General features: G+C 38.0%; 1 long non-coding RNA gene across 2 annotated transcripts in view; it reads right to left on the bottom strand.

Moving 5' to 3' along the window:
* Positions 1-25,289, bottom strand: part of LOC139074185 (uncharacterized) — a 48,974-nt gene that overhangs the window by 17,990 nt on the left and 5,695 nt on the right. For both annotated transcript variants that reach the window (XR_011523723.1, XR_011523722.1), the window contains exon 2: positions 25,071-25,196. This is a non-coding gene — a long non-coding RNA (uncharacterized lncRNA). The remainder of the gene's footprint in view (positions 1-25,070; positions 25,197-25,289) is intronic.

The raw sequence follows: 25,289 nt of genomic DNA, 5'->3' as shown, positions 1-25,289 counted from the left end.
GCGATAACCTTGGCCACTGGTTTCTCATCAGAATGCAAGCCATAGGTCAATGGATCATTTTTTTAATGCTGAAAAAAAGATAAATATTCTCCAACTAGAATTCTATTTACTGTATTGATATCCTTCAAAAATAAAAGTGAAATAAAAACATTTTCAGATGAGGGCTGTGAGAATTTATCACCAGCATACCTGTACCATAGGAAATGTTCAAGGGAGCCCCTGAGCACGGAGAAAAATGATTTGTACAAAGGAATGAAGAAAGCCAGAACTGGTGAATATGTGGTTGAATATAAAAGATATAATTTTTTTGCTTTTTAATTTATTAAAGAGACAATTATTTAAAGTGAAAATAATCATGCATTGTTGGGTTTAAGACACACATACAAGGCAAATGTATTTTAAAATTAGTACAAAGATGGTATGAAGATGTTAAATTGAATTACACTGTTGTAATATTCACAAATTATATGTGTAGTGGCGTAATATCAACTTGTAGACAGTGATAAGTTAAAGTAATATATTGTCAGCTCTAGAACAAGCACTAACAAAAAAGTCGATTGGGGAGATAAAATGGAACACTAAACAAATGCACACTTGATCAAAAAGAAGGCAGGAAAGAAGGAAAAATGGCACAAAGAACAGATAGTTTACATAGAAAACAATTAGCAAGACAGTAGTCTTATAGTCAACCACGATGCTACTTATATTTAGATGTAAATAGATAAAATATTATAATTAAAAGGCAGAGATTATCAGGTTGTCTTAAAAAGCAACACCCAACTAACTATGTGCTGTTTACAAAAGATAGTCATCATATATAACATCACAGGAGGTTAAAAAGTTAGGAAAATATTATCATGAAAACACTAATCATACAAAAACTGGAGTGTCTTTATACCAGAGAAAGTAGGCTTCAAACAAAAAGTATCTCCAGAATTAAATATAAGCATTTTGTAATGCTAAAACAGTTAATTCATCAGGAAGATAAAATAATCTTAAATGTGTATGTACTTAATAACAGCTTCAATATACAAGAAGTAAAAACTGACAGGACTGAAGGGAGTAATAAATATATAGTTGGAAATGTTAACACTTCTCCCAGTAAGTGACAAAACAGACAAAAAATCAACAGGGATATGGAATATTCAAATATTTTCAACCCACTTTACCTATTTGACATTTATAGAACATAGTAGCCCACATCTATAGAATTCCAGTGTACATGGAACATTCAGTAAGATAAGACCATATATTGGACTAGAAAAGGCAGCTTTGTCTTGAGAGGGCTTCAGTATAAGGGATGCCCTTTGTGGAGAACCAAGTTTCAGACAAGGCCATGTGAATGAGCTAATCTTCGGGGAGTAGATTATTTCTGATATGTGTTTTTCCCATAATATGAGCCTTCCAGATATCACTGGATGTATTACTAGGAAGCAGAATAGTAAGAGATTGGATGTGGAAAGGAGAAGCTCAGAATAACGTAGTAATAGAGGGGAGAGATGAAAGTAAAATACCAGATGAGCTAACAGGTTGAGAGGTGAGCAAGGATAACTGGGATGTGTAGCATGGCAAAATGGAAGACATAGGGGCATTTCAAGTAAGGCTGACTCACCTGTACATTGTAGCATTAAAATCAAGACTTCAAGGCATCTGGTGACCACTGCCCCCTGCATGCTGGCTGATGACCTTATCTTCCTGGTCCTGAAGCTTTTGTAGCATTCTCTGATTTTCATCAGTACCTATGGCTACCCCTTGGTTTATCTCTCAGCTCAAGCCTTCTTTCTGACACCTGGATCTTAGTTCTGGTGCCCATTTGTTTTAAAACTCAGTCTACACCTCAGACATTTCCGAATACATTGGATAAAAAGTTGCTGGTCTTCAGCACTATATCTAATATGAACCCACTCTTGCTATATTTGTCCACGTTCAAGTGAGAAGGAACGACTTAAAAAAATCCACATAATTACTGGGAATGGTGACTCCTGGGGTCAGAATGTTTCATTACTTCCTTCACCTTGGGGGTGAGGAGTAGCGAATGTCATTCAGTAATAGAAAAATTACAAATACCTTCCATTTCAAGATAGCGTCCCGAGCATACGAGCTTAATCTATCTGCCTATTCTCCTCAGGAAGAAAATGTCAAAATTGGAATGTCAGAAAAAAGATAAGTGGGAAAGAATAATTTCATAACCATGCTGAAACACTGGGAAAGGAACAGCAGACAGGAAAATTTAAAATAGACAATTTGAAAGAATAGACAGCAGCTTTGATCTGATTAAAATAATCATAATAATGATAATAGTGTATTTTAACAGTAATAGCCAACACTTATATAACATATACTATATGCCAAGTACTGTTCTAAATCCTTTTTATATATTAACTAAGATTAAATTAAGAACAACTTTATAAGGTAGGTAAAATTTCCATTATTTTGAAGTTGAAGAAACTTAAGGCTCATAGAGGTTAAATAACTCTAAAACAGTAATAATAGAGATCAAGGAGAAGATTATAGTTCAGTTATGCTTGATTTTTCCTTCCCTTTTCACTCACCTGTAATGTCAGAAGTCCTATTTGTTCTATTTGAAAATATCTCTAAACTCGCTCCATTTCTTGCCCTCTGCAATGCCACTCTTCTTGACTTTTATTGCTTGACTAAGCTAAAGAAAGAGCATCCTGCCTCTTCTCCTTGCTTTATTCGTATTCCCCTAAAACCTAACCTCCATATATTTTTGAAACGTCATTCAGATTGTAACATACCCCTCTTCCCCTTAAAAATCCTGATAGCTTCCTCTTGTGCTTAGAATAAAATCAGCTCATTGCCATGGCCTAATCATTTTGACCTCTGTAGAACTTCCCCATCTTAACGCCATTTCCTTTTGTCCTTATGCCTTCATTTCATAAGCCTTCTATCACTTTCAAGAACGTTCCAAGTGTGTATGACTTTATAGGAACTTTGCATCTGCAGTTCCCTCTGTCTAGAAAGGCCTTCTCAACTATTCACATACTTGATTCCATCTTATTTTTATTTTTCAGATCTTAACCCAAAAGTTATCTCCTCTTCTGACAACCCCGTGTAGAGTATGTCCTCCTTATATTTCTACCACAATCTGATTGCTCACATGATTAATTAAATCTGTTAATATTTTATTTACTCGTTTCTCATCTGTCTCCCCTACTGTCATTTAATCTCCCAATGAACAAGGCCTTTATCTTGCTCTCTCTCTCTCCAAGCCCTTAGCACAGTGTTGGTTCTTAGTGAATACACGATAAATATTTATTAAATGGAAAAATACTTTGAGAGAAGGGAGCAATATTCTTCCCAGAAGAATCCTAGAGAAATTAGTACATTGAAAGGGGCCATCTCTCATATGGAGTGGGGAGCTTTGTGATTAGAAGTAGTTTGGGTAAAGCGACATTCATTACCAGGTAATATAAGATGCTTGGCAAAGTCAATCAGTCCTCAGAGGAGGAGAATTCTCTTTATCATAAAAAGACCAAGGAAATCAGTACACAAGAAAAAGGATCAGAGTGCCTTTAATTAGAGGAGTAGAAATTTTTGTTGTAGACCAGATGCGAATTTTCTGAAGGAAATTTATCTTCTTTCTAACAAGATGCTTGATTTTGGACACGCTCAGAGACACTGACCGCAGAGCTGTGTGGAAGTTCTTCCCCGTGGTCCTCAGGGAATGAGCTCCCTCCTCTCTGCATACCCACTTGTGTGTGTGCTTGTGTGTGTGAGGGGGTAGCCGTGCGAGTTCACAGGCAGGAAGACTGCAAAGAAAAGCGTTCACTATGCTCCATTACAACTAATGCCCTCCTCCATTTAGAACAGCTGACTGGGCGAGGGTAAAAGTCACTGGTGGTCCTGATGTTCAGGGGACTATTTGGGCTATGGAGTTTTGAGGAATCAAAAAAGAGATTGGATGAGGAATAAAAGAAACCAGAAAGCAAAGAGAAGGGAAGAGGTGGAAGAGGTGAGATAGAATGGGGAATGCTAAGGAAATGAGTGTCCTCATGAGATGCCCTTGTAGGCTAGAGGAATCTCCAAGTGGTACATCATCCTCTCCTACCCCAGTCTTAGGTAAAGAGCCTTGTACTGTCCAAGGTACCCAGTAGGCAAACCCGTCACAATACCTGGTCTTTTCTTGCCAAACTCCTACATACTCCTTATACTCTGGAATACGTATCAAGGTCTCTGGTGATGAGCTAATTAAGTTTTTACAGGCATCCAGGGAGCATTCAATTTGGAGAAAGGCAGCTCAGGCAGTAGCCAGAATATTAAGAATTTAGCTCCTGAGCATTGGCAGAACCCTCATCATGGACGACTGTGCACAGACGATGCCCAGCTTTAAAAACGAAAGGATTTGCTTCTCCCTCCCACCCATTATCTTCTTCTTAAAGCTATTGGTGACACACGTGAGGCATAAAAGGAGACAAAACACTTGGCTTCCATAGTTCAAGGACCACCTGCTGAATAGCCAGTGAACCACGCCCCACCCATCCCTGAGCACAGAGCATGTGGAGTCTGCCCCTGTAACGACAGTTTCCTAAATAAGTAAATACCTCTTTGAGAAGGGTCCATAGCATGGGGTTTAAAAACTAAACAAAAACAAATACAAAGCAAATACCAAAACATATGCCAGAATTCCACAAGGGACAAAGTTACTTCTGCTGAGAAGTTAAATGCATTAAAGCATTTTACCCCCAGAACAAGATGTCCCTAAACTGACAGTCAAGGTGAACCCAGTGTTGCCTGCCTACACTCCACCAAGGCAGCTGGAAAGGAGAGCTGCCCTTCTGAATGTGTCTGAGTCCTTTAGAAAGAGTTCACAGGTAGCACTCCTATATAAAGAGGCCTGTTGCAGAATTCAGCTGTATAACTGCCCAGGAGACACACACCTGTAATAATCAACCCAGAACTTCATTTATAAATCTGATCAGAGAAGATTGGGATCATCATACAATTTAGAAAAAACAACATGAAAGAGCAGAGCCAACATGAACAAACAGAACAAAAGGAGAGAAATATTAAAGAATCACATCTTAATTACAATTCATAATTCATATTTTAGTGGCCACAGTGATTAATTCGGGAATGGGCACATGATTCAAGACAAGCCAGGCTTCCTTGAGACTTTTCCTGGAACTGTTGGGAAAAAAAGGGTCACTTCTGAGTTAACAAGTTCTAAGGACGTGATAGTCTTAAATGTCTGGGGAACATGTTTTCCAGGATTTGAAAAAATAAAAACAAGAAGACTTGCCTCTGAGTGAGGACAAAGTAGAAGAAAATGAAGCCTAGCCATGGAGAGAGAGAATGGGAGAATCTCGATGACATGGTTTGAACTGCTGAATATAATGGTTCTGAGTGAGAGTCCCTGCTGGGCTTTTCAGGGACAGTCATACATTTATTGGGGGTGGCAACGGATTTGACTAGGTTTAATCAAGTTTTTGCTGTTTGTAACAAAAATAGACCTTACTGTTCAACTATCCCCTTATTGCAGGGGCTGTTTCCGACCACCCCTGATGAACAACCTCCCTTACTTCCATTACTCTCTTTGTTGTATCTCCTTTGTACAACTTAGATTGTTATTGACCATGTCTCCCCACTAGAACGTGAGCCCCAGAAGGGAGGTGATCGCGTCTGGTTAGTCCCCGTTGTGGCCCTAGTGTCTAGAGCGGTGCTCAGTTCCTGTGGCGAATATAACGAATACTTGTCAAACGAACTATCTGTTTGAACCATACAGCAGCCTTCTTGTGTAGGAGGAGTAGTACAAGTTTTACAAGGCAGAAAACTGAGATTTTAGAAAGGTTTTACAATGTGTCCAAGGTTACACATTAGTATATTGTACACTTAGAATCAGAATCTGGGTTTTTGGATGCCAAGTACAACATACGTCCATTATTCCATGCCCACGCAAAATAGACAAAATAGACTTGAGTTGGGATGAAACTGAATTTAAAAAATTAGAAGTGGGTTTTTTGAGTGAAAAGATTTCTTATGTTCAACAAGGCTTCACACAATTTTGCTTTAGACTTAATTGCATTTTAGCTGAAGATAAGAATTATTTCTTACCGAATGATGACCCAGTTTAAACATTTCTGGAACCGTGTTGCACCACAACCTAGAGTGGTGCACTTACACTCGTAGTCCTCACCAATCTCCCCAAAATCAAAGAAAGAGATTAATTTAAATTGCTTTTACTAATGATAGATGAGTGTGTAATAAGGTTATGTGGCTTTTAAATCAGTACTACAAATCGAAAATAAGATGTGAAATGAAAAACGGGAGACAGAAAATATAGTTATGGCACCGCATAACAATGTTTTGGTCGACAACAGACCGCATAGGTGATGGTGGTCTCATAAGATTAGTACCATATAGCCTAGGTGTGTAGCAGGCTATACTATCTAGGTTTGTGTGAGTACACTCTGTGATGTTTGCACAATGATGAGATGCATTTATAAGAATGTATTCCCATCCTTAAGCCATGCATGACTGTCAACTGGCATTACAAGGTTATGCCTGACTGTTGGCATTATTTTTGAGCCAATGGCACCATACCCTATTGTTAGGAGATGCAGAAGCTGCTGCTTGTCCCTTCAAATAGCATTTTTTTAAACAAATAAAAAATAGAATTTGCATATTAAAAATACAAAATTGTTTTCTCACTTCTCCCTAAACTCTGTCAGAATCTTAAATTTTACTTTAATTTACCTACTCCCACCTCAAATATTAACTAATATCACTGTTTTTGTTGTCAAAACCAAAAAATTGAGCATGCATATCTTAATCTTGCCATCTGTTTTGCCTGCTTATTATTTCTATGAAAGGTAACATCTATTAAGCACATAGTACAGCACATGTAACTTTAAAAAGGGTTGAAAACCATTGATCTGGTCCCATGTCCTCAATTTAAAGATGAGGACAGTGAGTGTCAGAGAAGCTGTGTGACTCGTCCCAGGTCACACACCTGGTGAGTGAAGGGTGGATCATCATCTGAGCTCCCCATTCTCTTATCTCGTGGTATCTTACTCTGTTTTGCTACCTTCCTAGTCTCTTACCTTTTGAGCTTGAAAGGAATGTCTTGAGTCATGCACACTTGGTAGGGTTCAGAGAAGTGAATACCCACCCACATTATCAAGTATGTCTCTTATTGCTGACTAGAGAAGTAGTCACTTGAACTGTGCCTGCGAAATAAAGTATCAAGCAGGTAAAACCTGAAGACCAAGGGCCTTGATAGCTTCCAAGTCCTAGAGCCACTTTGTCTTTTAAGATTGAGTAGAAGTGGTTTGAACCTGAAGACCACCTATGGTTGAAGCTTGACATTACTCCAAACAACTCCAGGGACAAATGGAAGACTTCTGGCCTCAATAACTTACCTTCTGATTTTTTTGTTTGTTGCTTCTGCTAAACTCTTGTTCTCCTTCAACTCTCTCCTCTTATGGATCTTCTGTCCTCTGTGTCATCATTAACCTCACCCTGGACCCACTCTAGCAATGAAGTGCCATGGCCTCCTGCCTGTGGCCGAGCTTCTCTTTCTTTGTACTCACTTCCTCTCTCTAGCAACTGTTCTCAATCCTCCCAAATCATTTGTGATACTGAACCCACCATAAACCATCAATCCAATTCCAACTGTAGGCATGGTTTTAAATAGCAGTTGTCTTCTCTTCCCTGCATTAATAAAGTAATTCTTCAAGACTTCATTTCCTCTGTCTGCTCTTTTGCTCCCACCTCTCTATTTTGACCCCTTTGCACTTGAAAGTGCTTTTCTCCCCTGGCATATTTATTTTTCAGCGTCCTAATTTAAAAGGATAAAATCAGATGAGTAGAGGTAGATAGGGGTGGTGGTAGGGCTGTTTGATTGAAAGATCTGGGCTCTTTTATGATCTTGAGTTCCTAATAGACAGAGAAGTTTATAACACATATATTTTTATAATATATTATTCCTAAATGGCAACTTCCCAACCATAGTAATCTATCCACTTTATCAGGAAGGACTCCAACTGAAGTTCAAACATATCCATGGTCAGGTTAATAAAAACACGAAATTGAATTTCTTCTGGGGATTGAATCTTCTCTGAAAAGTAAATTTGCTTTTAAAATTGTAAAGAGACTGGAGAATTTTTAAATTTTTTTAAGCTCTGATTATTTTTAAGATTTATCCCATTTTAGGATAACAAATCTTCCTTAACTGTACCGTTTTGACCCTGTTGAATTCTTCTAATTCAGCTATGCCATTGCTGTGTGACTTTAGGCAGTCCATTTAACCTATTATGATCAGTTTCCTCATCTGTAAAACTAAAAGGTTGGATAAAATTACCTCTAAGATCTGTTCTAGCTATAGAGACTTCACGATTATTATTTATCCATAGTTTTTCTTTTTTGAGGGGTTTACACTGTTAATGATAATAACTTTAACATTTTATACTTGAAAATTCATTGGAAATATTTCATAAGTTTATCACTTTACAGTTTACAAAAATCTGTGGACACTATATAATGTTTGAAGTCACTGTGAAGTAGAGATTAATACTGTCAAGTTTCAAGTAGAAAATTGTTTCTGAAGCACTGGTTGACTTGCAAGAGCTCACATAACAAGCTAATAAGTGGCCAAGCTGGGACTCAAAGCCTGGTTTGCTAATGCATCCGGTACCCCTTCCAAAATCTCATGATTCACTTTCCACCCTAAGTAGAGTATCAAAAAAAAAAAATACAATATACCTTCACAATACAGTGAGTGGGAGAAAAAACAAACAAATACTGAAATGAACTGGGGTGGATACTATCAGAGGCATATGCTATGGTGCTATGGGGATGTCCAGGAGACAGGTTATTCTGGAGATTGAGAAATCCACCAGAGAGAGAAAGATGTTTGAATAGGAAATCAAGAGGCTGACAAAATAGGGATGGGGATGCTATGCCCAAGGATCTGCAGACCCCAGAGTAATAAGAGCTACATGCTGGGAAAGCAGGTCTTTTGCTAGGTCTGGAGGGCAGAGGGTACAGATGGTAGAGTGGTATGGTATAAATGGGTAGAGATCTTCTGGGAATTGATGATAAAAATCCATTTATATTATGCTAAGGATTTCAACTTCACTGAGAACATTCTGAGGGCTTTCGGCTGGATGGTGACAGGTTTACATTTCAAAAAGCTCACCTTGGTGGTGGAGTGAATGAATGAAGGATTGTACTGTTTCAAACACTGGAAACTAGATGGAAAACTATCATAACTTACAACAGGAAAGTACAACCATACGAAAGTCTGCACATGAATGTTTATAACAGCTTTATTTGTAGTCGCCAAAAACTAGAAGCAAACTAAATGTCCCTCAATAGGTGACTGGATAGGCAAACTGTAGTACATCATGGGACATTATTCAAAAACAAAAATAAATGAGCTATTAAGCCCCCAAAAGACAAGGAGGAATGTTAAATGTATATTTCTAAGTGAAGGAAGCCAGGATGAAAAGGCCACATACTATATAATTCCAACACTATGACATTCTGGGAAAGGCAAAACTTTAGAGACAGTAAAAAGATGCTGCGGTTAGGAGAGAGGCAGAGATGGAAAAGCGGAGGGCATGAAATTTTTAGGGCAGTGAAATTATTCTGTATGATACCGTAATAATGGTGGATACCTGACATTATGCGTTTATCAAAACTCATAGAATGTACAACATAAAGAGTAAACCTTGATGTAAACTATGGACTTTACTCAACAATAGTGTATCAATACTGCTTAATCAGTTGTAACGAATGTGCCGCACTAATGCAAGATGTTAATAATAGGGGGGACTATGTATGTGGGGACAGGGGATGTGGAGAACTCTGTATTATCTGCTCAAAAATATGGGCCAAATATAGGGAATAGCAGTAAAACTGGGCAGATTGTGCTTAATTTGAGGAGTGTTTGTAAGGAAGAACTGGATTTCAGTAGAGAGAAAAAGAGGATTATTGAGATAAAGGGAGGATTTTCAGGTTGTTCATACCACCAGTTAAAACTGTGCAGGAAAATAAATGTAAAAGCATGGGCAGATCAGTTGTGAACTGAGGAGAGACACAGTGGAAATTTCTTTATTAGTTGTATTTTCCTGTGGTAATTTATCCTAATTGGATATAATAACTATTACTACTTCTAATAAGAATCTATTATATAGCATTTTCTAGATTATAATATATTGCCTTATACTATTGTTCTGTGAAGAGCTGATCATATGGATACAGAAAGTATTAGCATTAAAACAGTGTCTACCATCCACTTGCTTTGGATTATCCTGGGTTACATGTTAGAAATTCAGTTGCGGGTCCCCTGACATTACAGACTTTTAAAATTAGTTTTCAGCATTGGGTGTAGGAATATGCATTTTAAGCCTGTATCAAAGATATTTCTTATGCACATTATGTTCATTATGCACTAAGAGCATTTTAGGTGCTGTGTATATACCAGTGAACAAGATAGCAAAAAGTTCCTGCTCACGTGGTGAAGATTCTAGAAATAAGATGAATAATTAATACACAGAGAGAGAGATAAGGTAATTTTAGGCTGTGAAAAGCACTGGTGATGGTGTGGAGGGAGGTTACCTTGGGCAAGGTGGTTATTGGGAAAACCTCTCTTAGGAGGGGCCATTTAGCTGAACCATCAAAGATATTAAGTAGATATCCACACATCAGTGGAGGGAGTATACGGGAGAAAGGATGCTGGGCGGAGGGCACAGCAAGTGCAAAGCCCCTCAAATAGGAAAATCTTTTCATAGTCAAGAAACCAAAGAAAGCCATGGTATCTACAGCATGGCAAACGAGGGAGAGAGTCAGAGAGGTGGGCCGATCTGGTTACTTATGGCTACATAACAAAGCGTTCTAAAACTAGCAGCATATAACAAGCATTTTGTTATGCTCATGGATTTGGTGGATCAAAGTTGCAACCAGGGGTTAGCAAAGATGGCTTATTTCTGCTCCACCATGTCTGGGGCTTCATCTTGGAATCATCTGGAGGCTTCTTTCCTCTCCTGCCTGGCACCTGCACCAGGAAGTCTTGGACCCGTGGAGACTGTTGACCAAAGGACAAATTCATGTGTCCTTTCTATGTGCTTTGGGCTTTCCATAGCATGGAGACTGATTTCTGAGGAGGGTCCCACGAGCAAGTATCCAGAGAATAAGCGTTTCAAAAGGTCTAAGATGACGCAGTGTGGCCTTTCATGACCTAGCCTTCAAGGTCATGTGTGTAGCATGACTTCAATGTTCCATTGGTTGAAGAAGTTATTCAGATTCAAGGGGAGGAGATAGAGACCCTGCCACTCAGTGGGAGAAGTATCAAATAATTTGGGACCATTTAAAAAAAAAACATATACATAGCCAGGATGTAGATAATAAAGGGCCTTTTAGGTCACTATAAGGAGTTTGATTTTAATATAATCTCAATGATTCGATATAACCAGATTGTCATTAATCTAAACAAACTACAAATCTAATTTTGCAAATAACCATATTTTAATGTAAAGGAAGCTCACATTATTTCCTAACGTGTTTTTCAAACAACATCCCATCATTGAGTTTTTTAAACTTATATTGTTTTATCACAGAAGTTTAGAGCATAGCAAGGTCCCAGATATCATCTAGTAAAGTTCCCTCATTTACATGATGAGAAAAATGTGATCCAGAGAGGTGAGTGACTTACTAAAGGTTATGTAGCCAATCATTGGGAGATTCTCGTGTAGGTAATGAATGAGAAATTGGAGTGTATGTGTGTTGGGCAGGCCAAGGAGGGGGCAGGGAACAGCACTTAGATATTATGCCATAATGATATAGTAATGCAACTTCCCCTACTGTTTTTCCAGTTATAAAATGCTTTCATGTATATTATTTGACTTTTGTCCTTATTACTCTATAAAGTGTCAAGGATAGGTATTAATGTCTGCAATTTACAGATTAGGTAATAAAGCCCTAGAAGGGCGGAAGAGCCTGGATTAGGCATGTCTGTCATCTGATTTCAAGTTTGGGATTCTTTACTCAAATGGAGAGAAAGAAGATATCTTTATCAAAATGAAGTCGATATTAAGGCTGTTACTTAATGCCTAACATGCTGATGTAAAGCAAAGCAATTTGCCAGGGATTCAGATGTTTCCAAATGCCTGGTATTTTATATACAAAGCATGGAGATAATTGGCTGAGTTTTCCCTTTCAACCCAGCTTTCTGGCATCTTATGACTATCTTCATGCCAGTATGCAATTAAAATAGAAATTGATATGCACACGGGGGAAAGTTCATTCTTCCTTGCAGAGGTTACCGCTTGACCTTTTGTTGTGCATCAGACACTCTGCATCTGCCTTGGTGAATACACAGCATCTGCTCCGTCCTAGATTCTCAGCAGATGTCATAAATGAGTGAAGCAGACATTTTACAAAGAAAAAAAAGGCACATCTGCTAAGAATGTTTATTACAAGTATCTTAATGGCTACTGATTCCTCATCTGTCAACATCTGGCCAATTCCCACGTTTTACCAATTTTCATTCTCTACTCTTTTGAGCGACCTAATCTATTAAACTGCTTTTCTTGGGCTCCTTAGTTGAAAATCAAAATATTAGGGAAAATGGCAAATTACTTTGAAATAAATGAAGAGGTAATGAGTGTCTCATTTTGCATATTTTTATAAATAAAATCATGAAAAATTATATGCAACTGTTTTATGGAAGATGTCTCATTTTGCATATTTTTATAAATAAAATCATGAAAAATTATATGCAACTGTTTTATGGAAGAAAACTTCAATGTGACATACATTTAGGACGTAAGGACAACCTACGGAGGGATAAAGCATAAAAAAAATAGCTCTGGTCCTCAAGGCGTTTGCTCTGTAGTTAGGGAGAACAGATAAACATTCAAGAAGCGCTTAATAAAATCCTAGTGAGTATAAGATTAAGTGCGACAATATGTGTTGAGTGAACAGGTACTGTCTGAATTTAGGAAAATCAAGAGCTATCAACTCTCTTGAAAACAATTTGGATATAAGCAATTTGGACCAGAGCTGCAAAGTCATTCTTATTCAGAGTAACAAAAAAATCCTGAACCTAATATAGAGCTTATGCTAAGCCTTGAAGGATGAGCAAATCTCATTGGAGGTAGTCTATACAGACGTTGAAATATAATGATGTTCACCTGAAATATATATAATGTTATAAATGAATGTTACCTCAATAAAAATTTTTTAAAAAGAGGTGGTTTATGTAACTCTCTGGCTAAAGTTTTAATACTAGTGAGTGGTAGAGAACAAGGTCAAGAGGAATTGATTGGGGGAAAACATTTTAGGTCAATGTTAATAGTTTAAACTTCATCCTAGATTAATGGGAAGATGGAAAGTTTTATCAAGAAAACAGTATCCTGAGAGCAAAGTTCTCCCTTCTTTGAACAACGTGCAATAGAAGATATTTTGCAGCTCCACTCATCAACTGAAGGAGTTTATTTTTCTACCTTTTGAATCTGGGCTTGGCCACATGGCTTGCTTTCGCCAATAGTGAATTAACAAATTTGATATAAGTAGAGGCTTAAACAGTTCTTGCAGATTTGGCCTTGCCCTCTCTTGCTGTTGGGAATCCTTAGGTTACCATTTGAACAAGCCCAAGCTAGCCTATTGAAGGTGAGAGACTAGTCATTCTAGACACTCCAGTAAACCTCACTGAAACCACGTGAATAAGGCAGCCCCAGACAAGCTGCCTGCTGACAGCAGAGCTGAGCCAGGATGTTCAAGACCAGAAGAGCTACCCAGTTGACCCATGGAATTGTGAGGAAAATAAATAGTGGTTGCTTCAAGTCCCCAGATTTTGAGGTGGTATGTTACATAGCAAAAGCTAACTGACACACAAAGAATCATAGAAATGGTAAACATGTTAAAGTTTACCCAGACACTAGCAAAGTGAATAGTTTAAAGAACTATCAGCAGGATTATTGACCAGACTCCCCTCCATTCCAAAGACGAGGTGAAGTTATCAGTCTTCTGTACTCTTATTGTACATATCGTACTATGTTGTTATTTTCTTTCATTGGTGTTCCCTCACTAAACCCTATACTCTGAGGGGCAGAGATCAGTTATATCTTGATTCTTGTTCTATCTCATTATGTTTTACAATGCCTGGTATACAGCAGGCATTCAACAAATGTTTGTTGGATAAAACGACTAAGATAACTGCCATCATTTAAGATGATAACAAAAGACATACTGGTCTCTGAAGATACTTTAAAAATAGCCGAGAATTCTAGCTATATAGATGACTTACCCAGGGCCATCAGGTAGGACCTGCACCCTTCCCTATAATAATCTATCTGACTCTGGCTGTTGTATTTCCAGCTGCAATCTTGACTTCTCAACAAAGATGAATCCAGTGCTCTATCGTGGTTAAACCATCTCAGGCTTTCTCAGGTAACTCTCCTTCAGGTGTGACCCACCTGGGCACTAGTAGTTTTCAATGACCTCACAGATAGACACTAGATAGTACTTTGAGTGCAATGTGTCATGGTAAAATGAATATTAGTATTCTTATTAAACTGTTTCCTGAACGTATGTCTTTGCTCCATAACCAAAAAGTCTATATTATTTTCCAAATACTGTGTGACAACATGTTGAGATTAATTTCTTATCAATCATAATTAACATTTTTTCAACACAAACAGGAAAACATCTCATTCCACTCGATAGCAGCATAATACCAAAAACAAGTCTATCTGACTTAATTTTACTGAAATCTAATTTCTACTACATTGCTTTTTTCCAGAATGGATTCATTTTCACTCTCAATTATCTATCCTTCCTAAGGAAGCGTCAGTAAGTAGACCTAAAACTGTGGTTCTACTTGAAGCACATGCAGAAAATGTATGTTAAAAATATGAAAAAAAGGTGGGGCTGACCTGTTGGCATAGTAGTTAAATTTGTGTGCTTTGCTTCATCTGCCCAAGGAGTTCACTGGTTCGGATCCCAGGTACAGACCTACACACTGCTTATCAAGCCATGCTATGGCAAGTGTCCCACAGATAAAGTAGAGGAAGGTGGGCACAGATGTTAGCTCAGGGGCAATCTTCCTCAGCAAAAAAGAGGAAGATTGGTAGTGGATGTTAGCTCAGGGCTAACCCTCCTTAAAAAAAAAACTATGAACAAAGGCATGAAAATATTGAAGTACCTTCCTCACTTACCTCTCCCCAGCCTACACCCCAATCTATTGCTAAAAAGGGCTTGCATATTATGTGACTTGAACCTAAGGTTACATCCATATTTTTTTTAGGTTAAAGAAAAGTCCTTAGTCAGTCAAAGATAATAAACATGAAATTGGAAAATACATTTCCTCAATTCTGTAGCCTGGAAAGTCAATTGTTCTCTGTGATTTCAGGTTTCTTATTACTTTGAACTCATTTTGATTGGGTCCCAGATGTAATTGCCCTGCTTTGGCTCCTACCAGCTGAAGCTGAACTCCAGCACTTTTCCAAAAACAGCTCTGCAACATCATCTTTTCTGTGCATGGGCGGACTATCCCCTGAAGACAACATGGAGGCCCCCTTCTCATTTGTATGCACAGCTTCTGTAAGGAAGCAGCAGTGTAAGATCTCATCCAAACATCTTATTTTTTTTTTTTATAGCTATAGTACATTTGATTTACAGCTACTTCAGCAAACTGTTGTACTCGTTATCGCTGTAAGTCGGGGCACTTATATCCTTTCACTTTCCACATGCCCTGTATCATTGCAACTTTTAAGAGACTCTAGCAATATATCATTGACAAAATCAGAACCAATTTAAATTTTTCAGTCCATAATTATTCCAAACTGGATAGAAAAGAGGTTTTGTCTCAATGCTGCCAAGGTACTCAGACTATACTGATAAAATTCTTAGGAGTTAATTTAAACAAAAGTTAGGCAACTGTTATTCTAACAAATTCAATGCCAAATGCACATTGTCTGAAATATTGCATGGACTAACACTGGGAATAAAAAGTACTGCCTAAAACTTTAGAGATGCTTAAAGCTTGCCTACAGAAACATGAATCTAAAGTTTCGAGAAATGTCTGTATTCACAACAGAAATAACTTCATTAATTAGTTGACATGCATGTTGACATTTCGTCAACTGAAAGGGTCAAAGTTAAGCAACTAACAAACCTTGAGATGTATTGATTCACATACCAAATGATCTATGGGTAAATCTTAGGAAAATCTGATTGACTTGTTTTTTTTTTACTTTCTCTCTTTCTTTTTTCTTTTTTTCTCTTTTTTTGAGGAAGATTCGCCCTGAGCTAACATCTGTACCCATCTTCCTCTATTTTATATGTGGGATGCCTACTACACCGTGGCTTGATAAGCAGTGTGTAGGTCCACACCCGGGATTTGAACCAGTGAACCCCTGGCCGCCGAAGCGGAGTCTGCAAACTTAACTGCTATGCCACTGGGCCGGCCCCTGATTGACTATTTTTAATTATCTCACTCTCCCTACTCAATTTATAAGCAAAATCACAAATCTACCTATAGATGGATTGACTCAGAGAACTAAGTGTTCTATTATGTGTTCAGACAAAAGAGCATCCATGCCTGAATCAGTTCCAGGAATCTATCATACTGCACGGTGACTATAGTTAACAATACTATATTGTATACTCGAAAGTTGTTATGAGAGTAGAACTTTAATTTTCTCACCATGACAACAACAACAAAGTGATAATCATGTGAGGCAAAGGATGTAACTAATCTTATCGTGGCCAATTAGTAAGAATCCCAATTTTAGTATTTTAATCTCATTAATTTAAAATTTTTTATTGTGATATAATTGATATATAGAATTATGTTAGTTCCAGGTGTACAACATAGTGATTCAATGTTTGTATATATTGCAAAAGAGTCACTACAATAAGTCTAATTAATATCCAGCGCCACACGTAGTTATAATTTTTTTTTGTTATGAGAACTTTCAAGATCTACTCTCTTAACATAATTTAATTTGACATTTTATCAAGTTCTTCCTGTGTTATTACATGGCACCACATTTTATAATGAATATTAAAGGCATTGCTGAATTGAAGTTGCTGCTATTTTGGAAGCTGACTACAGAATTCTTTTGTGGAATGGAAATATTTAGGTATTCATCTTTGTGGAGCTATTTGCTTACACTGATGGAGCACGCTGGGATATCTGTAATGGATGTGGCATTTGGCATATCAGTATGGAGAGCTATGTAAAAACATACAAGCTTTGGAAGGATGAGATTGGCCAGAGACAAAGGTGGTACAAGAAGAACCTGGTGGCACAGGAGGTTTGTAGGAGGCCAGCAGAATTTAGTAGAAAAATCTGCCAAAAATATTTGGCTGGGGAAATTTTCCCAAGAACAGAATGTCTATTTGATCCAATAGTTATCTTTTCTATTGTGCTGCAATAAAATTGCCCCTTCTCCACTCCAGTGCTGTTTACCTCAAATTTTATTTAAAAGTTGTACACACCTAAATGGCTTCTGAGTACTATTGGGAGTGGGGAACGATAAAGGAAGATGGTCTGGGGACCATGTGTCAACTCAGGAGACACAGGAAAAAGGAGCATCTACAATTTTTTTAAAAATTATTTTTCGTAAGTTTAAAAAAATCTTAAACTTTCAGAAATGTTGTACAATATGCTATATGATACAAGGAAGACTTTATTTTTTGGAATAACTTGAGTGTAAATTACCATATTTCTTCATCACTCTGGACTATTTCGTGCATATTTCCTATAAGCAAGGTCATTCTCCCATATTGCCCATACCAACATCAAAATCAGGAGATGAACACTGATACACTGTCACCAAATAATCACTAGATTTCATTCAAGTTTTGCCAGTTTTCACAGCAATGTCCTTTAAAGCAGAAAGATCCAGTTCAGCCTCACGTTTTGCATTTAGTTGCCATTTTCCTTTAGTCTTCTTCAATCTAAGACAGTTTTTCAGTCTTTCCTTGACTTTTTATATCACTGAAATTTTTGAAGAGTCAAGGCTACTTTGTAGAATATTCCTCAGTTTGGTTTGTCACAATTATATTCAGATTATACTTCTTTGGTAGGAATAGCACTGAAGTGATGCTATGTTCTTTTTCTCTTAGATCCTGTCATGTGTCACACAATTTAAGTTTGTCCCATTACTGATGATAACTTTGATTATTAATCTAAGACAGAGTCTGCCAATTTTATGTATTATAAAGCTACTAATTTTTCCTTTGAGATTAATAAGTATTTTGTGGGAGATACATTGAGACTATGTAAATGTCCTCTTTCTCACCAAAATTTTAATACATTAACGTGTTTATTTACTTCTGTATGGAATCAAGGATTCTGATTTTATTCAATGGGTTACACTTGTTATTTATTTTGGTGTCAAAATGTCTTAGACTTGTCGAGTAGGAGCCCCTTTATTCTTGTTCCTGTGTCTTTAGGCATGTCCACAACAATATAAGAGGACATTACTTTCCAACACCATTAGATTTTCAGGATTATTGTGTATTTTCTTTATCCCAGGCTGGAATCATCCATTTCTACAAGGAGGCTTGGTTCCTTTTAAGTAGACCATAATATTTAGAAAACAGTATCTGGGCTAGATATGCTTATTGAGATCAGGGTATCACGGCACTCAGGCCCTGTCAGTGTACAGAGCCAGGGTCTGTATGTATACACAAACACACTCACAGTATCTCTCTGTCTATCCATCAGTCATATTTCACTCATCTCATATATGTAGAGAGAGAGAGAGAAAGTTCACAATCATATTTCCAATTTAATCCAATGTAACTCCAACATCACATTTCTAGGGGTACATTCTAGTTTTCCCCCTTCCGTGTTTGTAACTTCCTTCAGCAGTGGGGAAGCTGTCTCTCATTAGCTCTAATTCATCCATGACTTGCTCACTCCACCATTACAGAAACAACCTCCTCTTGCTATCGCAAGTCCCACCCCATCCCATGTGGACACCCTCTTCACCCCACTGGAATTCTGACACCCTGCTCTGAGCCTCTGTGCCCCCATCTCACCTTGCCATGTACTCTTAACCTACTGGCTTGGACACTTAATTGTTCAGGAAGGAAAGGGAAGGGAAAAAAGAGGAGGAAGAGAAAGTAGAACAGAGACAAATGTTTAAATAATGAGGTCAAAATTAACTGAATAGTAAATCACCATGAGAGGGCATCAGGTAAAACAGAAGCTGTTTGGAAATTTCTCACAAGATATGAGGTAGGAGGAAATCCAAAAATAGTAGTTAGTATATGAATTAGAATTAGAATCAAAAAAGTTTCTATGAAGAAGTCTTCTCTGAAGCAATGGAACAATTAGATATTATGCCTGGGACATCTCTAGACACAAATATGAGTGAGACAAAGACTATCTTGAGCAAGTCTCTTTTATTTATTCATGCATTCATTTAATTCATATATTCATTCAAGTATTTGAGTGCTTATGATTTGTCAGACATATCACAAGACATGAGGAATACAAAGATTATGATTGAGTGGCCTTTCTTTCCCCTTCTAATTATTTTCCTTTCAGCCCATTCCCCTCCCAATAACTTGTTGTTGATGAATCTCTCTGCTCAAAAAGAACAAGGTTTAATAAATTGCTTATATCTTGGCAAACGTTCTATTAATGGTTGACCTATTCCAGATGGATTCAAATTTTATAATATGATAGCAGGAGGAGGATGCAGAGAGAGATTGTGGAATATCAGCCACTGTAGCATTATTGTTATTATTGAAAATATTTAGCAATCAGTACAGCAGAAGACCAATAAAAACAGATGGCAGTTATCAACAACTGGTACAGCCACATGAGTGTACTGACTAAATGTTAACTCTGAATTTGGGGTAATTGAGAAAGGAAAGCAAAAACTCAGACTACAGTATAGGTTGGAGACTGAAGTATCAATCTGGGAATACATGAGTACAAAGCACACTGTTTGGGCTTGGGAAAAGCCAAAGAATTGAGAACATGACTCCTGAGGCATGGCAGGTAGATGAATGAAGTGGGGTCTAATGGTGGAAGGGTTTATTCAGTTGAGGAGATGAGCTTTTGGGCCCAGATAGTAAACTTTCTACCTGTGCAGTGACAGAGCAGAAAACAGATACTGGAATTTGGGGTTGGGAAAAAAGTTTTCTTTCTTTCTTTTTTTAGCTTTATCAAGATGTACTTAATATAGAGAAAAACTGTGCATATTTAATGTGTACATTTTGATGAGTTTGGACATATGCATAACCTGTGATATATATCTCCACAATCAAGGTAACAAGAACATCCGTATCCATCACCTCCCAAAGATTCTTGTGTCCCCTTGTGCTTTCTTTCTTTTGGTGGTAAGAACACTTAACATGAGATCTACCCTCTTAACAAGTTTTTAAATGCACAAAACCGTTTGTTAACATAGGACTTATTCATCTTGTATAATTGTAACTTTATACCCGCTGAACAACATAGATGGACTTGGGGACATTATGCAAAGTGAAATGTCAGTCACAGAGGACAAATACTGTATGATTCCACTTATATGAGGTATATAAAATAGTCAAACTCATAGAATCAGAGTGGTGGTTGCCAGGTGATGGGGGAAATGGGGAATTGTTGTTCAAATGGAGAATGTTTTCCATGTGAAATTTCCAAAAGTGTTGCTGATAGATTATTTGCTATTAATTAAATCTCTTCCTAAAACTTAAGTTGAGTGTTTCCAGCAGGGAAAATAATATCGGTTGTCCTACATTCTATGAAACCCACATCCTGTGGGAGGTGTCAATGCTGAGATGCACGATAACTTCCCAAAGAGCTACTGGACTCTTGTGGCAGAGGCTCATCTGCCTTATATAAAAAATAGCATTCATCTATTCTTTCAACAAATACTGTTTGAGTGTGTGCCAGGCTAAGTGGTAAATGCGTATCCTTCAGGGAAGATAGTGACCAGATCTGTTTGATTCTTGGGTTCTCTCTGTTCCCAACTCCAACCAATCTTCCTTTCCTAGAAACAAGGCTGCTGAGACCAGCAGGCAGCTGGCTGAGAGGGGAGTCCTGGCCTCGGAGAGTCTGGGTCTAGGGTAATACTGGTTTTCCCAAGACTAGCCTGATTTTAACACTGAAAGCCCCAGTCCCAAGAAACCACTTAGTCCCGGGCAAACTGGGACAGTTGGCCACTGCAGTGGGGAGAGCTGGGCAGAGATTTTTCCCCTATGGGCCGGGTTGGAGCCTGGAAGGTGATGTCAAAGAGCCTCCTGGATGAGGCTCTGAATAGGTCCCTCAGGAAGAGCCTGGCCTACAGAGATCGACGTATCTCCAGACATAAGGCTGATATATTTAACTTCGCAAAAATTAAAAATCTTTGCATTGCTAAAATATCTTACACAAAATTGGTAGGCAAATATTAGACTTGAGAAAACCATATTTCCAGTTAGGTGCCAAAGCATTACAAGCTCAGCTCTGGGAATACAATATTTAGCATGTAGCCTCAAGACCAGTCAGAGAGAATGAAACAGCCATGTAATATTAAGTGCACGAGTTCACTACTCTGAGAAATTGTATAAATGAAACATTGGGAGAGCTGTGTAACTAGATGGTTGAGACTGGTGGGTTAGCCAGGGCTTCTCTGAAGAGGTAACACGTGACGTGATCTGAAGGATAAGTCAGAAGGACTCTGGTGGAAATTTCTGGAGCGGAGTAGAGGAAAGCAGGAAGGAGAGAAGTCTAGGGTGATGAAAATGCATAATCTGAGGCCCACAGAATCCTGCTCTATTAACAATGAAATACATGAAAGAACATGATTTGGTGATTTCATGAATGCATAAACATTTCAAAATCATTAAATTATGCAATTTAAATACGTGCAGTTTATTGCAGATCAATGACACCTGAATGAAGTTGTGACAAACATTTGGCCCAGATCACAGGATATCAGGGTGAAGGGCTTACATTAAAGCTTTGGGTTTAAACCAAAAACACTGAGAGGTCACCAGCGGCCTTTAAAGAGAGAGGAGACCCAATTACTTTTGTGACCATATCGTGCATATACTAATAATGATGGCTATTTTTTCACCTGTGCTACTTATCTACCAGAGACTGCTCTAAGCACTCAATTCCTTAAATTGCTCACAACCATAGAAAGTTCTATTCTCCTCATTTTACAGTTAGAGAAACTGAAGCAAAGAGAAGTTATGAAGCTTACTAAGGTTCACTCTGATTTCAGAGTCCACACGCTCAACCATTGAGCCCCACTACCTCTCAACTCTATGTTAGCCACTGAGAGCAGGATAAAACTCTCATGAGCAAAGCATACAACAGTTTGCAAGATGCTTTTACAACATGATCTCATTGAACGCTTCTGATGACATAATAATGTAGGAGTTTTTAATGCTCTTTTTACAGTTGAACAAATTGAGGATCAGAAATATTGAGCAGTTTTCCTAAAGGAATAGAGGTTACATAACTTGAATCTTGGTCTTGTGATTTTGAATACAGTACGCTGTTTGCAACCCATACTTGCTAAGGTCAAAGGAAAATTACACTGGATGGAGTAAGTAGGTAAGGAAGACTTTATTTGAGACTATTGCAATCAAGGTCAAGACTTGCAATAGAGGAGAGGGATTGAACTCAACTTCACCGAGACAAAAAGCAGGAAGTTTTTAAGCTCTGGGGTAAGGTAGTAGAAGAGTACTACAGGGAATTAGGGGGTGGGTGGTCAATATAATTAGGGCATCTGGCTTTGCTAATTGGCTCTACCCTCCCACAGAAACTGGAGGTAACAGGCACTATTTTTCTTGATGATTAAATTTAAAAGTGATGACTCCCAAGTCCTTGAGAAAGACATTGCTGGGTTGTAAAACTGGCAAGTGACTGGAAGAAGATCTACATTTCAAAGAGGCAGAAATGCTTTAAGAAAAGGGAGGTCAGGGGCCTCTATTCGGGAAGAAACCTGTCTAAAGTTTAGTCAAGTTGGAGAGACCATCAAAGCCATCTTGGTCACTAAGTCTACTATCTACACTATAGTTAAAGGTATTTACATTGAATGATGCTAAATAACAGTCAGAGAAGGTTGGTGAAACATCATCAACACAAGTAAGTACTCTACGGGTCTCTGTTTTCTTTCTAGGTCCTGCTTAATTCACTTCCTCCAGGAAGCCTTCCTAGTCTCACATTGTAAAATGGTCTTGTAATAGCCTCACTTCTTTCAAAATATTTATCACATCTGCAATTAGTTGTTTTATGACATCTTGTTAGAATGTCTGACAGTGTGGGCCTGGGAAGATCTGGTACACCACTGTGTCCCCAGTGCTTGGAACTGTGCCTGGCACTTAGTAACTGAGCCATACGTGTTTCCTTAATGAACAGATGAGTAAGTGAGTCAGGGAGAGATAAATGTGAGAAAAAAGCTGAGAGGAAATTCTTAAGGATATAGTAGACTTTCAGCTAAACCATTAAGGATTTCTTTTGGCACCGATTTAATTGTTTCCGTAAACTTGTGCTCTTGGGGGTGCATCCTATTGTCACTGGCAGACTGAAGGTTCTACAGAAATAGGAATGACACCATTCCCATCAGGATATAGGTTCACCAAAGAGAGGGGCCTTATGCCCCCTTATCAGACTCTTGTAGGCAATCTATAAAGATGAACAAGGCTTATTAAGTTATATGACTGAACGGACTTTTTTGAAAGGAAAAGTGATAAAGGTATTTATATCATTTATAGGGTTGCCTTTCTACTCCTTTTGGGAATCTTAGTTCTTCATGAAAGTAGTTTCCAGTTAGAAGGTAATATACATTCGAATACTTGTGTTGGGGTCATTCTATAAAGAACATTCTAGAAAGCAAGACCGTTACAGGGCTGAAATCTAAACACACATCCCCACTGAGTGTCTTATTGGATGTAGGCTAATGCAGAGACGTGATTATTAGTGACAGCCCAAGTCACGTATAAATTCAGGCTTCTGAACCATAACAACAAATACTGATTTACCCTATGGAAGGTTCAAAGCACTATACTATTGATGAAAGGATACGTAGAGTAATAAAATTGGGTCTCATTGGAAAGCCTGATTTTCCAAATGTTCCAGACAATCTGGCAGAAATTTAAGAATTTCTTCAAACATTTCCACTGTGCAACTGGCACAGGGAGTGTTGCCTTGGTTCAAGCAGTTCAGAGCTGCAAATATTTTGCTTTTTCCATTCTCCCCCTGATCCCCACCCACAACACTCAGCAGTTCATTGAGTCAATGAACAATTCAACACCTCTCCACAGCCACAGAAGTTTCTCAGTATTTGGGCATGATAGGAAGTTTAATAAGATAAAAACAACTAATTAAGTAAAACTACCACAAAAAACCACCACACAATTGACATCTGGCACTTTCATGGTTGTCAGGTATCAGCTAAGGCAAGCGAGTTTTATATTCCGGTTTTAAAAATAGCAATAGCAGAAATCTCTCTTATTAGATCAGGAAAGATGCTTTTCATAAAACGACCTCATTTCTTCTTCCCCTTATCCTCACATTAAATGAATCTAAAATTGCAGTTTATCAAGAACGATCAAGTAACCACAGTTAAGAAATATAAAGGAAACTTCTATGCCTTTTAATTTCAACCCAGGATATTTAAATCAAGTTGAATAGGCCCAGATTTAAATTGAGATGACTGAAAGCAATATATTTTAGGTTAGTATTGTATTTTTGTAAGTATTAATGAGGGCGTTCAGTATATGGGTAGGAGATTTGGGATTTCTAATAATAGAATACCTAACTGACATTGGTTTTAAAACTATGGACACATTATGTCATGTAACAATCGATCTTGTGGTAGATGGCTCCTAGGGTTCATGGATTTTGTAGTGTAATGGTATGGAGGTACTGGTCACTTTCTGCACAAGTGCCTTGGTTTTCCCTTCATGATCTCAGGATGGCAGTTACAACATAACCATTGTTGGTTCTATATGATAAGAGCCAAAGGCAAGAATGGTCATGTCATAGTACCCAATTATATTTACTAGGGAGGAAAAAATGTTTATTCTATAGAAATCTCTGGAATATTTGCCCTCCTTTCATTCACCAGGTTTGTAGCACATACCCATGCATAACACATTCACTGGAGAAGCAGAGAACGGCCACGAGTGACTTAGTTGAGCCATGATCATTCACTTGCAGGGACTGTAGAGGGTCACGATCTTTGATCATATGGAAATAAATGGGGGTTCTGTTATGAAGAAAGAAGGGATGAGAGATAACAGCTGTAAGATAGGCAAGCAAAACAGATTTTTGGAGTATCAAATGAAATGGTACATGCAGA

Source organism: Equus przewalskii, chromosome 10, assembly GCF_037783145.1.
Source record: "Equus przewalskii isolate Varuska chromosome 10, EquPr2, whole genome shotgun sequence".
Lineage (NCBI taxonomy): Eukaryota > Metazoa > Chordata > Mammalia > Perissodactyla > Equidae > Equus > Equus przewalskii.
Note: the sequence above shows the minus strand (reverse complement) of the source record. Positions and strands in the feature narration are given on the sequence as shown.